Below are 14,356 nucleotides of genomic sequence, written 5' to 3' on the forward strand. Positions count from 1 at the left end.
ACATGGAGCAAACTTCATCTTCACCTGCAACTAACAATGCTATAAGAGGGGCTGAGCAAAAAGCGGTAACATAGCCAAACAATGGTTTTCTAGGAAGGGTGACAAAGGTTAGAGGTGGTTTCATGGCAATTTGGGGGGCTTGAAGAGCAAGTGATAGGTAGTGCGGCATAGCAATAGAGCGAACAACTAGCAAGCAAAGATAGAAGTGATTTCGAGGGTATGGTCATCTTACCTGAGATTCCGCAGGGAAGAAGAACAAGTCCATGAAGAAGACAAACGGACATAGTCGAACGAACCCTCACAACTCCGGAACGAAACCGAAGCTAACGAGAGAAGCAAATCGGAAAGAAGCAAACAACATGGTAAACATCCATCACATACACAAGGCATGATGCACAAACAAGTATGATGCATGTCCGGTTTAAAAGAGGCATGGCATGGCAAAATGCAACAAACAATACTACAAATTAAGTGGAGCTCAATATGCAACGAGTTGCATATTGACAAAACACCACATCAATTATTTAGTTAACTCTCGGTTATGCTACACATCAATATTAAATGTTGGTTAACATGGCAAGAGATGAAGCATAATAAAACTATCTATTTAAGCAAGTTTAAATGAGGCCGGAAACAACAAACAACGATTCCAAAAAATCCCCATGTCCATATTTTAGATTTGGTATTGTTCTATCCTAAAGCATATTTTAGAGTTGTTAAACATGCAAAGTAATGCTACCATGTTAATCTATGCATTTTTTACCCAATTTACATAAAAAGTTTATTTAAATTGGAGCTACGGTTATATAGTTATGAAATAAATCATTTTAACATGGCATTTATACAAATTAAAACAAATAGCAAGTTTAAACATTTTTAACATGAATGAAAGTAGCATATTATGAAACTAGATGAAATTCTAAGCATTTTACGTGTTTAAATCGTTTTAAACCGATGCACGGTTTGTTAGTTATTAGATGCAGGAACATGAGGGTGCAATCTGTAAATATGCAGTTTTTGGACTAATAGGAAAATCGCAGCGCACAGGAAAAAACATATCGGGCCGCATCTACTGAACTGGGCCAGCTGTTGCGAGCGCTGCAGCGGGTGGGTTTCGATGGGCTTCTCACCTCGGGCCAGATCTGGCCTGCTGGCTGGACGCAGGCGCTGGGCCTTGGCGCAGGTCGCGGTCAACGCCCTTGAGGCAGGGGACGAGCGTTGCGAGCGCTGCTTGACCTGAAGCAGGGGACGCAGGGGAAGCAGGGGCGCGGGACTCCTGCGACGCGGAGCTCCAGGAAGAAGATGGCAGCGGTTGTGGCGTGCATCCACGCCGATCCGAACGGTGGCAGCTCCCTGGGCAAGAGAGAGAGAAATTAGAGGGAGCGACAGACAGGAAGGAACAGGAGGAGGAGAAGGATGGGCAGAGGCACGGCGACCTGCGGTGCTCCAATGTCGCGCTCGCCGGCGCGGCGGAGGAGGCCAGGACGGTAAGGTCGCCGGGGCCCTGGGCGATGGAGGTCGTTCCCGGCGGCGGGCTTGACGGATCGAGGCAGGAGAAGGCCCTGGGCGGCCATGGCTGCATTTGAAGATAGGGAGGGACATGTGTGAGGAGAGAGAGACAGAGAAAGAAAGGGAAGGGTCAGCGGCGTGGATCTCACCGGAGGGTGCACGGGAGGAGAGGTGGAGACCTGGTGAAGTGGCTGCGGAGGTCGAGGCAGGGGCGAGGTCAAACTCAAAGCAGAGGAGGTCGCAGGCGGGCGACGCAGCAGAGGAGCTTGACGCGGGGTCTTGGGGCTCCGGCGAGGTGGCGAGGTTTGGCAACGACGGGGATGACCGGCTGAGCTGCTGCTCCGGTTGGCGTGGCAGCGAGGCAAGGGAGCTCGTGCTCCTTGGCGACGGGAGGCTCGGGGCATGAGCAGGGGAGACTGGGCTTGGAGGCGAAGCGCTCGATCCACTCGGGATCGAGATGCTCGGGCGGCTACATGGAAAACCAGGGATCTGGTCGGAGGCTGCGGTAGGTGGGGATGGATCCCGAGAAGGAGAGCGGCGGCGGCGCGGATGGGACTGGGTAGACTAGGGTTAGGATAGGTTGGTTTATATAGAAGGTGGACTAGGCTTAGGGGTTAATCTGAATCCTTCGATCGAAATCGAGCGGTAGAATAAATGGCTTAGGGGAGTCCAACAAAGAATCGAGGATATTAGAGGGATGTTTGGGGATGATTCGGACCCATCGGTCGTGACCGTTCAGTTCGGGTTCGGGGAAGTTTCGGACGAGCAAGCGAGGGGTTCGAGCATTGAGCAAAGAGATTAAGTGGCCAGACAAGAGGGACTCGAAAAACCCGGTTGGTCTCGGAACGGACAACAGAGAGACGCGGCAACTACGAACGAACTAAGAGTTTTAAAACATGACGGCAACGAAGTGCCGATGCAATGCGAATGATGCGATGATGAATGCAACACACAAATAAAACACACGGCAATAACAAAAACATGGAAGGCATCTGAAGCGTCGGTCTCAGGGCTTCACAGTTAATCACATGGTGATGTGAACTATTGGTGTTAAATCACATGGCGGTGTGAACTAGATTATTGACTCTAGTGCAAGTGGGAGACTGAAGGAAATATGCCCTAGAGGCAATAATAAAGTTGTTATTTTATATTTTCTTATATCATGATAAATGTTTACTATTCATGCTAGAATTGTATTAACCGGAAACTTGATATATGTGTGGATACATAGGCAAAACACCGTGTCCCTAGTAAGCCTCTACTAGACTAGCTCGTTAATCAAAGATGGTTAAGTTTCCTAACCATAGACATGTGTTGTCATTTGATGAACGGGATCACATCATTAGGAGAATGATGTGATGGACAAGACCCTTCCATTAGCTTAGCATAATGATCGTTAAGTTTTATTGTTATTGCTTTCTTCATGACTTATACATATTCCTTTAACTATGAGATTGTGCAACTCCCGGATACCGGAGGAATACCTTGTGTGCTATCAAACGTCACAACGTAACTGGGTGATTATAAAGATGCTCTATAGGTATCTCCGTAGGTGTTTGTTGGGTTGGCATAGATCGAGATTAGGAATTGTCACTCCGAGTATTGGAGAGGTATCTCTGGGCCCTCTTGGTAATGCACATCATAATAAGCCTTGCAAGCAATGTGACTAATGAGTTAGTTACGGGATGATGCATTACGGAACGAGTAAAGAGACTTGTCGGTAACAAGATTGAACTAGGTATGAAGATACTGACGATTGAATCTCGGGCAAGTAACATACCGATGACAAAGGGAATAACGTATGTTGTCATTATGGTACGACCGATAAAGATCTTTGTAGAATATGTGGGAACCAATATGAGCATCCAGGTTCCGTTGTTGGTTATTGACTGGAGAGGTGTCTCGGTCATGTCTACATAGTTCTCAAACCCGTAGGGTCCGCACGCTTAACGTTCGATGAAGATTTTGTATTATATGAGTTATGTGATTTGGTGACCGAATGTTGTTCGGAGTTCCGGATGAGATCATGGACATGACGAGGAGTCTCTAAATGGTTGAGAGGTAAAGATTGATATATTGGATGATAGTATTCGGACACTGGAAGTGTTTCGGATTGTATCGGGTACATATCGGAGTATCGGGGGGTTACCGGAACCCCCAAGGGGAAGATATGGGCCATAGGAGGGAGGCACACTAGCCCACAAAAGGGTGGCGCACCCCCCACAAGGGAGGAGTATGAATTGGACTAGGGGAGGGGGCGGCGCCCCCCTTTCCTTCTCCCTCTCTCTCCTTCCCCCTTCCCCCACGGGTAAAATGAAGGTGGGGGCTGAATCCTACTAGGAGCCCGTAGGACTCCTCCTACTTGGGGCGCGCCTAGGGCCGGCATCCTCCCCTCTCCCTCCTTTATATACGGGGGTGGGGGCGCCTCTAACACACATCAATTGTTCCAAGCCGTGTGCGGCGCCCCCTCCACAGTTTACTCCTCCGGTCATATTCACGTAGTGCTAAGGCGGAGCCCTGCACGGATCACTTCACCATCACCGTCACCACACCGTCGTACTGACGGAACTCTCCCTCGACACTTTGCTGGATCAAGAGTTCGAGGGACGTCATCGAGCTGAATGTGTGCAGAACTCGGAGGTGACGTACATTCGGTGCTTGATCGGTTGGATCAAGAAGACGTTCGACTACATCAACCGCGTTAAACAAACGCTTCTGCTTTCGGTCTACGAGGGTACGTGGACACACTCTCCCCCTCTCGTTGCTATGCATCTCCTAGATAGATCTTGCGTGAGCGTAGGATTTTTTTTGAAATTGCATGCTACGTTCTCCAACAGGGTCATCATGCCCGTTTCATCGAGAACGGAATGGTAAGTACTACGATCAAAATATTGAACCAAAGTTTTCGGATTGGTAAACTAAGATACCAACTTTTGGCGTCCACTTTTTGACAGATGCTCCAGCCACTGCGCATGAGGGGTCACACGAATGCCGTGAAGATGGAGTACGACGAGCGCTACACGCCGTACTTCAGGAGAGCCCGACTACTTGGTTTCGTCCTGCAGTTCAAGCGTCAGCCGCCGACGCTCGTCCGCCCAGCTCTCACGGCTTTGAATGACCAGTGGCAACCCAAGACACATAGCTTCCATCTCCCATGCGGGGAGATGATGGTGACCCTCGGGGATTGGGGGATGATAACAACCCTACTGATCGAGGGTCATGCACTCACCGGGCGAGTGGAAAGGACCAACTGGAAGCAGAGGGTTACCACCCTCATCGGCGACTGCCCCAATGCTAAGGGTAACCGGACATCCGGTGTATCGCTGCCTGGATCCTGAACAACTGGAAGAAATGCCCAGTAAATGCCGATGAGGGTACGGTGGAGCAGTACGTGACGGCCTACATGTGGTACCTTCTCACATAGGTCGTGTTTCTAGACTGCTCCAGGAACTCTGCCCTTTGGTCGTATCTCTTCTTCCTCGCCGACTGGGATGCAGGGTACAGTTGGGGGACCGTTGATGACCCACAAGTATAGGGGATCTATCGTAGTCCTTTCGATAAGTAAGAGTGTCAAACCCAACGAGGAGCAGAAGGAAATGATAAGCAGTTTTCAGCAAGGTATTCTCTGCAAGCACTGAAATTATAGGTAACATATAGTTTTGTGATAGGGTAATTTGTAACGATCAACAAGTAACAAAAGTAAATAAAGTGCAGCAAGGTGGCCCAATCCTTTTTGTAGCAAAGGACAAGCCTGGACAAACTCTTATATAGAGAAAAGCGCTCCCGAGGACACATGGGAATTATCGTCAAGCTAGTTTTCATCACGTTCATATGATTCGCGTTTGGTACTTTGATAATTTGATATGTGGGTGGACCGGTGCTTGGGTGCTGCCCTTACTTGACATAGCATCCCCTTATGATTAACCCCTATTGCCAGCATCCGCAACTACAAAAGAAGTATTAAGGTAAACCTAACTGTTGAGGATATAGACCTGGGGGTCACCCGCCAGGAGGGCCGGGTTACTCCAAGGATCATTACCAGAAGCCCGGAGCTAAGTTTCAGGATAATGGGCCAGAGATGGGCTGAGACCCGGATATGGCTTAAGGCCCGTAGTTACAATCATTGTTATAGTAGACTTGTAGTGTAAGGCAAGTATTGTTTTAGAGCCCGAGCCGGACACTCTTATGAGCCGGCTCGGGACTCTAAGGGCTGCTGGGCGTCAGCCTCCCTATATAAAGGGACGACCCGGCAGCGGTTTGGGGACGACAACAATCTCTCCGAGAGCCGGGATAAGTGTTTAGTTCCCTGGCGATCGTAACCCTAATCAATAACACCTCGAACTGGACGTAGGCTTTTACCTTCACCGTAAGGGGCCGAACCAGTATAAACCCTCGTGTTCCTTGTCCCGCATAACCCCTTCAAGCTTCCTAGTTGCGATGGCTCCACGATTAAGTCCTAGCCCAAGGACATCTGCCGTGACAATTCCACGACAGTTGGCGCCCACCGTGGGGCGAGCGCACGGTGGATTTGAGTTCTTGAAGGGCAGCTTTGAAGGGCTCAAGGGATACGCTGTGGGCCAGATGACCGAGAGTCGTCGCGGCAGGCTCTACATCGACGACGCGGACTGGGGCCCCGACGCCGGCTCAGTGGAGTACGGGTACCGGGTCCCCTTTGGCGGAATTCATGTCTTCATTGGCAAGATTGGTGAGCCGGGCCCCGAGCCGGGTCTCTGCGCCGATCTCATCGAAACGGCTCAGCGCGCCCGATCCGCCCGGGCCCGGCCTGCCTTAAAACGCGCTTTTGTGGGATGCATCCATGGAAAGCCCTCCGATCCATCTGGGTCTGGGGATGAGGCGGCCGCCGGCTCTGACGGCGAGTCGGCCGCTGATGAGTCAAACTCGTTGTACCAACTTCAAGATGGCAGGCTCATGAGTTATTCCGATGGCAACAGTATTCCGGACCTTTTTGAGCCGCCAAGTCAGGTCGGAGTTTTTATGGCTGGTACGCAGCCTGTTCAGAACCCCGCTACCGGATCAGAAAATCCGGAGCCTTCCCCGCCTCAGGTGCTGATGGATCTCACAGATAAGATGACGGCCCTGTTAACTGCCACGGTTGACCCGGCAGATCAAGCCCAGCATGACGCGGAGGTGGCACAGTTAAAATTGGATCTGATGAAAGCAAAAGAGGATCTTGCAGCAGAAGGGATCAGGCTGGCGGCGGAGCGGGCGGCTCTCGACGCCCGGGCTCAGTTGATTCAGGCGCAGTCCTTCCAACTCACGATGGATCAGAACGCGGCCAACGAGGTCATGAGAAGGAGGCATCAGAAGGCCCAGTCTCGACTCCCGCCGGTTTACGATCCGCGCAATCTATTCAACACGCCGGGTGCGGGATCCAGTAACCCACCAGGTGTCATTGCGCCCGGGTCGGGACCCCTTATTCAGCCACTAGTAATGGGGCCTCCCCAGGCGCCCCCTGCCCCGCCTCAGTATGTGCCAATACCCCCGGGTCGTTACGATAACCCGCTGGAGAACATGGTAGCAGCGGCAGCACGACTGGCGGCTCTTCCCGTTGACGGCAATTCTCCGGCAGCCGTGGAAACCCGCCGGGTCAGGGAACTCCTGCAGACGGCCCTAGCGCAGCAAGAGGCGTACTCCTACAGCCGGGACAGGATCCACTCAACTCCTCGCCCAGGCCAGAGCCCAAGCTACAGCCGGCACATGGTCTCGGCGACCGGCTCAAGTAATGTCCGACGCCATGGCCCGGCTCATGTTGGAACCTTCTACGCCGCAGACCAAGCACGGCAAGAGGCGGAGCAGGTGCCGCAGTTGACGGCTTATCAGACCCCCCCGGCTTATCCAACGGCGTCCGTTGATGTGGGTATTTCTACCAGGACCGGGGGTGTCCCTTGTTTGGTGCCGGCCATCCGTAATGAACGTTTACCTAAGGATTTCAAGGGCCCTAGGAAGGTGCCTAACTATACAGCTGACTTACAGCCTGCGGCCTGGATTGAGAGTTATGAGATGGCCATGGAACTGCTAGAGGTCAGCGAGGCGGCCATGGCCAAATATTTCACCATGATGTTAGATGGAACTGCCCGCACGTGGTTAAAAGGGCTGCCACCGAACTCCATTGGGTCCTGGACCGAGCTGAAGGCCCGGTTCATTCAAAACTTCAAGGATACCTGTAGGCAGTCTATGTCAATTGTGGATTTGACTAACTGTAAGCAGCAGGAGGGCGAGTCCACGACCCATTGGGTTCGCCGGGTCAAGGAGATCATACATTCATCAGATAAGATGGACGCCGGCTCTGCAGTCTTGATGTTAGAACAGAATTGTCGTTTTGTGCCCCTAAAGATGAAGCTTGGGCGGCTTAAACGTGACTGCACGGATATGGGTACACTAATGGCGGCTCTTGTCAAATACGCTGATTCCGATGGTACCAAGGATCCCCCTTCAGATGATGAAAGGACAGGGAAGGGAAAGAAGAACGGCAATGGAAAGAGCCCTCAGTTTAACCCGGGGAATCAAGGAGGAGGCAAGCGCAAGGCCGATGACAGCCTGGAGTTCGTAGCCAACACCCAAGGCAACAACCAGCGACGCAAGGGGAGGCCCCCTCCCCGAGGCGGCGGGTCAGGACCTTCTCTGGAGCAGCTGTTGAATGAACCTTGTCCGAGACATGGCTCTAGAGAGAAGCCAGCGACTCATCTGTGGAAGGATTGTGCTATCATGAAGGCCTTTAAAAACTACAATGGCCCGGGCGGCGGCCCAGGCGCAGGCGGCTCCGGCGCTGGCGGCTCTCATGGCCCGGGTGGCGGGTCAAATTCCGGTCCTCAGAACGGTCAAGGGGGCTTCAATCAACAGTCTGGTCAGGGTCATCAACAGCAACAGGGGGGTTATCAGACCAACCCGAAGCAACTTAGCGGTGGACAGTATCACGTGTTCACCACTAGTTTGTGCAAACGAGACGAGAAGCTTCACAAGAGGGCTGTTAATTCTGTTGAGCCGGCGGTTCCACGCTACTTACGGTGGTCGGAGCAGCCCATAGTGTGGAGTAGGGAGGATCACCCTCCCCGGGTGGATAACCCGGGCCACCTGGCCTTAGTAGTGGCTCCTCAGGTGGGAGGCTATAAATTCACAAAGGTACTCATGGATGGAGGCAGCAGTATCAACATCCTCTATTATGAGACTTTCCGTCGTATGGGGCTAGTTGATAAGAACCTCAGCCAGTCAAATACTATCTTCCATGGTGTGGTACCCGGTAAGTCGGCTTATCCAGTCGGCAAGATCGAATTGGAAGTGGCTTTTGGTGATGAGAACAACTACAGGGTGGAGAAGTTGACCTTTGAGGTGGTCAAGATAAGAAGTCCATACCATGCTATATTCGGACGGCCGGCTTACGCCAAGTTCATGGCACGGCCGTGTTATGTGTACTTACAGCTCAAGATGCCGGGTCACAATGGGACCATTACAGTTCACGGCAGCCGGAAGGTGGCTCTGGAGTGTGAGGAAGGTGACGCGGCTTATGCAGAGTCTGTTTGTGCCACAGAAGAGTTGAAATTTTATAAAGACAATGTTGACCCAACAGATATGACCTCTCTGAAAAAGCCAACCACGGAGAATGAACCAGCAATGAAATTTAAATCGGCCGATGAGACTAAACTTGTTGATTTTGTCCCAGGTGACTCGTCTCAGCAGTTCAGCATCAGTGCAAATCTGGACCCGAAATAGGAAGGCGCGCTCATCGAGTTCATCCGTGAGAATAGGGACATCTTTGCATGGAAACCTTCTGACATGCCAGGTGTACCTAGAGAACTCGCTGAGCACACTCTCAATGTGGATCCAAAATTTAAGCCGGTCAGACAGTTCCTTCGACGGTTTAACGAAGAGAGGCGGAAGGCTATTGGTGAAGAAGTGGCCCGGCTTTTGGCGGCCGGGTTCATTGTTGAGGTTTTTCACCCAGAGTGGTTGGCTAACCCTGTGCTCGTACTTAAAAAGAACGGCACCTGGCGGATGTGTGTGGACTACACGGACTTGAACAAGGCGTGTCCGGCTGATCCTTTTGCTCTCCCCCGTATTGATCAAATCATTGACGCCACGGCAGGTTGTGCACGCTTAAGTTTCTTGGATGCTTATTCCGGGTATCATCAGATTAAGATGGCAGTTAAGGACCAGGAAAAGACGGCGTTCATCACTCCCTTTGGAGCCTTCTGCTATGTGTCTATGCCCTTTGGACTCAAGTGTGCACAGGCGACTTACCAGCGTTGTGTGCAGAATTGCCTTCATAAGCAGATCGGGCGCAATGTTCACGCTTACGTGGACGACATTGTGGTTAAATCCATCAAGGAGGAAACCCTGATAGACGACTTAAGGGAAACCTTCGACAATCTCCGGGTCTATAAGATGATGCTTAACCCGGCCAAATGTGTTTTTGGTGTTCCTGCAGGCAAACTATTGGGCTTCTTGGTTTCTGACAGGGGCATTGAGGCTAACCCAGAGAAGATCAAAGCTATCACTTCTCTAGCTCAGCCGGCATGTATAAATGACGTTCAGCGTTTGGCGGGTCGCATCGCTGCGTTAAGCCGGTTTATAAGCCGTTTGGGTGAGAAGGCTATGCCCTTATATCAATTGATGAAGAAAACTGATAACTTTGTCTGGAATGATGCAGCTAATACCGCCTTCGAGGATTTGAAAAAGCAACTGGCAGAGCCCCCCGTCCTTGCTGCTCCGGTTGATAAGGAGCCCTTGCTACTATATGTAGCGGCAAACGCACGAGCTGTCAGCGTGGCTATTGTGGTGGAGCGCAAGGAGGCAGGTAAGGAACATCCGGTTCAGCGGCCGGTTTATTATGTCAGTGAGGTGCTCATTGAGTCCAAGCAGCGGTATCCGCATTGGCAGAAGCTCGTATATGGGGTATTTATGGCGAGCCGGAAGCTTAAGCATTACTTTCAAGGTCATCCCATCACTGTGGTCAGTTCCGCCCCTCTCGGTGATATTATCCAGAACAGAGAGGCTACAGGGAGAATTGCTAAGTGGGCTATAGAACTTGGACCTCATGACCTCAAATATGTGCCACGCACTGCTGTTAAGTCTCAGGCCTTGATAGATTTCATCAATGATTGGACAGAGTCACAAATACCCGAGCAAAAGCCGGATAACACTTATTGGACTATTCACTTTGATGGGTCCAGGCAGCTGGAGGGCTCGGGGGCTGGTGTGGTCTTGGCTTCCCCTAAAGGTGACAAGTTCCATTATGTGCTACGGTTGATGTTTCCTTGCACTAATAATGCGGCTGAGTACGAGGCTTTGCTCCACGGTCTTCGGGTGGCTAAGGAGATGAGCTTAAGCCGGCTGAGGTGTTTTGGTGACTCAGACTTGGTGGCTCAACAAGTATCAGGCACCTGGGATTCTAAGGATCCTCTAATGGCGGCTTATCGCCGCAAGGTTGATGCCATTGCTGGGCACTTTCAGGGATATCAAGTGGAGCACATTGACCGCAGGAAGAATGAGGCGGCTGATGCTTTAAGCCGGCTCGGCTCTCAGCGAAAGCCGGTGCCGCCTAGCACTTTCCTGGATGTCCTATATAACCCTTCGGTTAAGTTGCCTACAGAGGAGGACTTGGCTATCCCTGACCCGGAGGCACGACTGGTGGCGGCTCTTCATATCACACCAGACTGGACAATGCCATATCTGGCTTATATAACCCGGGGAGAGGTGCCTGAGGATGAAATTCTGGCCAGGCAAATAACCCGGCGGGCTAAGTCAATGATTGTTATCGATGGCGAGTTGCATCATCGCAGTGTTTCAGGGGCATTCCAGCGTTGTATCTCCCCTGAGGAAGGTCAAGAGATCTTGCGCGAGATCCATGAAGGGGATTGTGGCCATCATGCCGGTTCAAAATCTCTTGTGGCCAAGGCTTTCCGTCATGGTTTTTATTGGCTGACGGCTCACGCTGATGCAGAGGACTTGGTCAGTAAATGTGATGGCTGCCAAAGGTTCTCCCGACGGGCTCATGTGCCGGCTCAGGAATTGAGGATGATCCCGATCACTTGGCCCTTTGCGGTCTGGGGGCTTGATATGGTCGGGCCTTTTAAACGGTCCAAGGATAAGAAGACCCACCTCTTGGTGGCAGTGGACAAATTCACGAAGTGGGTGGAAGCTGAGCCAGTTAGCAAGTGCGATGCAGCCACGGCGGTTCAATTTATGAAAAAGGTGATCTTCCGCTTCGGCTTTCCACACAGCATCATAACAGACAACGGCACTAATCTGTCCAAAGGCGCTATGGAGGAGTTTTGTCAAAGAGAGCATATCCGGCTTGATGTCTCTTCAGTGGCACACCCCCAATCCAATGGTCAAGCTGAGAGAGCTAACCAGGAGATTCTGAAGGGCATTAAACCCCGGCTCTTGGTCCCTTTGCAACGGACGCCAGGTTGTTGGGTGGAGGAGTTGCCCTCCGTTTTATGGAGCATCAACACTACTCCTAACAGGTCTACAGGCTTCACGCCTTTCTTCATGGTTTATGGAGCAGAAGCAGTGCTCCCCAGCGACATCCGTCATGATTCACCTCGTGTGGCGGCTTATGTTGAGACGGATAATGAACAGGCGCGCCGAGATGCTCTGGACTTGCTGGACGAACAGCGTGATGTGGCAGCCGCCCGTTCAGCGATTTACCAACAAGACCTGCGCCGTTATCATAGCCGCCGGGTCAAATCCCGGGTCTTCCAGGAGGGCGACCTGGTGCTCCGGCTCATCCAGGATCAAACAGATGCACACAAGTTATCCCCACCTTGGGAAGGGCCTTTTGTGGTCAGTAAGAACTTGCACAACGGGTCATATTACCTCATTGATATCCGGGAGCATAAGGACTCACGTAAATCTGAGGAGGAGACCCGTCGGCCGTGGAACATAGCTCAGCTTCGGCCTTACTACACTTGAGCTTCCGACTCTTGTGATGTACATATTTATCTCAGCCATGTATATGTTATGATAAAGCAATAAAGCAGGACCTCTGTCCTTTGCTCTCTTCCAAAAATGTGTGTTGTTACATGCTGACTTACAGAAGATCCGGCTTATGATCATCTTCGAATCTAGCTGTAAGCAGTAAAGTCGCTTGGGGGCTTCCTGTTCACACATGGGTCGTATTCGAACCAAAGAGAACATAGCTGTCGATACCCATTTGATTGGCAAAGTGCCGAGTTCATTGGGAAGTTGCCTCTGGTCATATTTGAATCATAGTGCAACCCCTCTGAGAACCGACGTGGATCGTATTCGAATCAGCGTCGTTAAACAAATTTTCAGAATCACTTGGGGGCTTCCTGTTCAAACATGGGTCGTATTCGAACCAAAGAGAACATAGCTGTCGATACCCTCTTGATTGGCATCGCCAAACCCACTGGGGGCTATATGATCGTATCCGAATCTTAGCTTAACCCCTTTGGACCGAGTTTCTGGTCGTATTCGAACCGGAAGCCCTTAAGTTTTTATATTTTACCACAAACTTGCTTTGATCATGTCAAAGTATGTACTGCCGGGTTTCACTTGCCGGCTTAATTTTGGTTTATCTTGTTAGTTGAGCATCATGGATGTCATCAAGACAAATAAATTCGAGTTAAGGTGCCAACCGTGCTACCCGGGCTATTTAACCCGGAAGTATGCTTACAGGCTGTTAAGTGTGTCATCACAGCTATGTTCGAGTATAGTTAAGGACCGATCTTTTTTGGTTCGTATCCCGGGTTATCCATCTCAAACACCTGATTCTCAGGGCGGTAAGCCGCTTTGCGACTTGTAATTTGCCTTTCTATGCAGATATTTAAAGGCACTCTTTAAGGTTGAGAAGGACAAAGGGATAATTCCGACCCGGAGGAGCATCAAAAGAATGACTTCAAAGGATTTCAGCATTCATTACGTGCACGATGGCACGGCAGAGATAAATTGTTGCACCTACTCTATTACAAAAATCTTTCAAAGTTTCAAGGATGGGCGTTGTTTGGTGAGCCGCTAGCCGGTTTATGACGCCTGCTGAGTTGAAGTCCCCGGCTCATCTTCTGCTTCGGCTGATCCCAAGGCTTCGAAGGTCGACGACTTCCAGTTGATGCCGCTGAGAGCTTCGAACTGAGCTTCTTCGTCAATTAACCCGTCCGGGTTAATCTCTGGGGCAAAGGTGTGCTGGCGAGCCGGAGGAATCAGATTGATGGCTTCATAGCGAGGGGTTGGAATCCTCTGATTCTCCGCGTTGTATCCCGGCTGATACTTGGTTAAATCGGTGTCGTTCCCGATGATGGTGGCCACCGGGCGCACAGCTTTCACACAAGCCGCGAAGTCCTTCTGGTCGAACGCTGAGCCGTCTTCTTTCAGGCTGGGATAACCCAGGGCGATGTCTGCCGGGTCTAGCTCCGGCAAGAAGGCTTTGGCCCGGCTTAGTGCGGCGATTGCTCCGGATCTCGCGGATGCTCGTCGTAGCTCCTGGATCCGCTGCGGCAGAACTGCGAGCCGGCGCAGGACTTCGGCCAGATGAGTCGGCACTTCATTCGACAGGGCCACCACAGCTAAAGCCCGCTGTGACCCGGTGTAGAGCTGTTCCACCAGGGTGTACACGGCCTTTAACTTGGTGACCACACTCTGGTTCAAGTTGGCGCTTCTGGAACCTGTTTAACAACATCAGATGACCCGGTGGTAAGGATGAGTTAAGAGATGTAAACATTCCAATGTGAATGAAAGCCGGTGAGGCGACTTACCGAAGATGGCAGCTACCATTTGGGACACTTGGCGCTTTAGACCGGAGAGCTCAGCGGTCTTCTCAGTAAGGGCCTTCTCCGCCTGTTCTGCCCGGGTCACCAGTGCAGTTTTCTCC

This window comes from Aegilops tauschii, chromosome 5 (assembly GCF_002575655.3).
Source record: "Aegilops tauschii subsp. strangulata cultivar AL8/78 chromosome 5, Aet v6.0, whole genome shotgun sequence".
In the NCBI taxonomy this organism is placed as follows: Eukaryota; Viridiplantae; Streptophyta; class Magnoliopsida; order Poales; family Poaceae; genus Aegilops; species Aegilops tauschii.